Source organism: Dromaius novaehollandiae, chromosome 10 (assembly GCF_036370855.1).
Source record: "Dromaius novaehollandiae isolate bDroNov1 chromosome 10, bDroNov1.hap1, whole genome shotgun sequence".
Classification (NCBI taxonomy): domain Eukaryota; kingdom Metazoa; phylum Chordata; class Aves; order Casuariiformes; family Dromaiidae; genus Dromaius; species Dromaius novaehollandiae.
Window position 1 is genome coordinate 12054367 of NC_088107.1, and position 3433 is coordinate 12057799.

At 49.3% G+C, this 3433-nt stretch overlaps 1 long non-coding RNA gene across 1 annotated transcript; it reads left to right on the top strand.

Moving 5' to 3' along the window:
- The first annotated feature begins 6 nt into the window (after positions 1-6).
- Positions 7-1643, top strand: LOC112995975 (uncharacterized). Its single transcript, XR_003262308.2, has 2 exons — positions 7-546; positions 657-1643. It is a non-coding gene; the product is annotated as an uncharacterized LOC112995975 (long non-coding RNA).
- Positions 1644-3433: the final 1790 nt, after the last annotated feature.

The window sequence follows — 3433 nt, forward strand, 5'->3', positions numbered from 1 at the left end:
CTGGAGGTGCCCGCCATGTTCCGCGGCGCTTCCCGCCCGGCGGGGGGCAGGGCGCTGGCCGCCCGCCCTGACGGGGGCCGCGGCCGCTGGCGGCGAGCTGTCACGGCGCCGCGGGGAGGGCGGGAGCCTCCCTGCGAGGAGCCTGAGAAAGGGAAGGGGGCGCCCTGTGCTCCTGTGACGGCTCCTTTTTGCCACGGGGGCGGCTCTCACTGCCCCGTGGCTGCTGGGGCGCTGCCGACCTACCTCAGCAAGGCTTTGGCTGCGCTTCGGGGCCCTAAGGACAGGAGCTGGCGACCTGTGTAAGAACAGGCCCGCAACTCCGAAGCGGTCCTCAACCCTTGCTGCTCCCGCCTCTGCCAGGCAGCTCTGGCCTTGACCCCAAACTCGCGTTGATCCTGATAACCTCAGTCCCTGAGATGTTTTTCCTAGTTTTCTTTCAACCGAGCCGCAACGCGCTCAAGCTTGGATTCCCCGCAAAACTAGTGTCGCACATCCTCTGGTACCGCTGTAGAGGGCAGATCCCGTAACCTACCTCCTCCAGGAAAGGTAGTCACGAAATTCTCCTTTGTTGTTTCTGGAGATGGTAAGGCCAACCAGATAATTAGATGAATATTTGTAACAACATTGTGTTCATATCTGTTATTTTTTTGCCCTAGACTTCCCCAAAATGTCTTTGGAGAAAATGCAAATAATGAGCTTGCAAAGAACTAGCATTGCCTCAGAAATAGTACGGGACTGAATCCTCACATCTCCACTGAAACAGATCCATTTAGTATGGGACACGCTGTCCCATACCAAGTTCAGAAAACAACTGAATTTCCCTCTGCTACATGTGGGGGCAGAGCTGAGGCCTCCTGTCCAAGCGTACGGGCTGTGCTCGCACTGCTGCGGTCGACAGGACTCTGTCCAGCTCTTGCAGAATGTTTGCTTTGGGTTATGTTAAGGGGACAAATTCTGCACACGCTTTTTGGAAAGTCAGTTAAATCCTCCTATATGTGTCACCTCGCTCAGGTACCTGTTGACATGCCTGAGGGCCGGTTTACTTATTTTTCTAGGACTGAGGAGCCAGAAGGGGGCACTAAAAACCAAGTTGAGACCTCATTCTTCGAGTTCTTGCAATCAGAGTAAAGAAACTTCAACTCTGAAATTCATTACATCTCTTTTCCATTATTGATAAGTGTTTTGTGCTTTTAAACAAAAGCATTTCTCCTGGCACATTACAGGTGGTCATTTACACAGTAGCAGTTGATTATACAGAAAATGTTACTATGTCCTCACAGGTGTGCACCAACCAGCAGGAATTTTTTGTGGTCTTGGCTGCAGTACTATGGAAAAAACAAAATGTTCTGTATTGCAGAAAATCTTTATAGAGTTAAGAATGCAGTATACATTTAGTCAAGGTTCCATTAACACTGTATATGAGTTTTCATTATCATAAGTATAACTTCCATCTTTAAAATCATCTCTAATGGTATTTTCATTAGACAGAATTCATCAAAGGTACATTTAAGAGAGAGATATTTGATGTCTGATGTAGGCAACTCAAAACACAGTTTGCATCTGTGAAGTACGTTGTTTCTTTTCCTTTATTTTACCCAGCCGTGTAATTCTTAGTTTTTGTTAAATAAATAATCTAACAGACATTCTGATTTCTACTGTTTTAAATTCCTTTGTTTTTTAATTTGTTCAGTACTGCTACAGAGTAACATATGTGCTAATAGGAAAATGTGTTTCAACCTAAGGCAACACCACAGCATGTTATAACACAGTTAGCATATTAGCATGTTTTAACAAGTTCTTGAATAAGGTAAAACTAATTGTATAGGCAGGTCCTCCACAATACCTTTCTATATATGGTTTGGTTTTGCCCATACAAGTAATACCAAAAGACTTTCTGACACAATTCCTTCATGTAAGTTAAATATTAAAAGGGACAGTGAGTCCATTTTGGACAGCAGCTAGTATGATATTCAACATTAATTTGCACACTTAGGTCCCAGTCTTTGCCATCAGGAAACTTAATCTTTTCTTGTTGCTGTCATGTCATAACTTTTTTGCATGACTTCCTACCCTTCTTTGTTAAAACAATTGCAGTCATTCTGAAAAAAGCATAATACAAGAGCATAGTGTTATTAATATTATTCAGGCCTGTTGAACATTGTTAGAGTATGTCAACTCACTTTGACATTAATCTCTGTGAATGCACAATATAGGAGAAGGCATAGAGCTGTACTTAACTTCTCTTGGGATCTTTTGCATATCTGAACACTTACACGCACTGCAAATTAGAGGTGGAGGATATTATTTGAGTCTTTCATGATACCTGATACCAAGCAGCATCACAGTATACCATTAGGTGCTGTGATACAATTCAACCTTCTGGACAGTGAATCAGTAGAGTTTTGGAGCGTTACATGAAGACAAGCATCTTTCTCCTCCTGTCCACCTGTGTTAACTTGCAGTTTCCCAGACCATCTGATCTTCCCAAGGGAGAGGAGGCTCTGTCTTGCACCAGTGTCGTTCTGCACTGGATCCTGCCAGCACAAACCAGTGTTAGCACCCGCTCTCCTTTCCCCACCTCTCTGAGCGCAGAATCTCCAGCAGATGCTCTGGCCTGGCCCTGTTCTGCTCCAGCTCTTTGCAGGAAAGACCACAGCCACCTCCAGCACCTCTGCCCCTCCGCTGCTGAAGTGCACATAGCACTGCCGTGGGCTTGGCAGCAGTGCCGAGGGGGCGCACAGCACCGACATCACAGATGCTGCAGTAGTATCTGTGGCTAATATTTAGTCATTGGGGATATTTAGAATGATACTTATGTATCAGTATATAACCTATAGCTACGGCAAACCGGTATGTTGTAAGTGCCACATACGCGCACACGTCACACAAATTGCTGGTCTCTCTGCAAGCGTTAACCGATCTGAGCCAGAGCATGCTCCCGGGATACAGTATTAAACGGCATACTGAAACACGGAACGTAAATGTGTAAAATACTGGTAATGGGCCATTTTCCCTAGTCTACGAGATGGGCTAAAACAGGAAATGGCCAAGGGAAGCTGCTCCAGCTCACAAGACCTTTCCACTGGCAAAACGGGGCAGTAGCTTGAGGCACCTTCGCTGCGTTCCCCCATCTTGCCGCAGCCAGGGCCGAGCCCGGCAGCGCGGCGGGACGCGGCGCCTCCCCGTCTGCGCGAGGTCCCGGGGGCCCGCCGCGCCCCGCCGCTCCGCGCTGCGGCCAGGCTCCGCGCCGCGCCCCCCCCCCCCCCCCCCGCGCCCGCCCGCGGCACGATCGCCCCAGCGCGGCCCGGCGCCCCGGGCGAGCAGCGTCGCCGCCGTGTCGTGTCGTGTCGTGTCGCGTCGCGTCGTGTCCTGTCGCGCCGCCGCGGCCCGGGGAGCCCCGCCAGCCGGCGGGAGGCGACCCGCGGCCCGGATA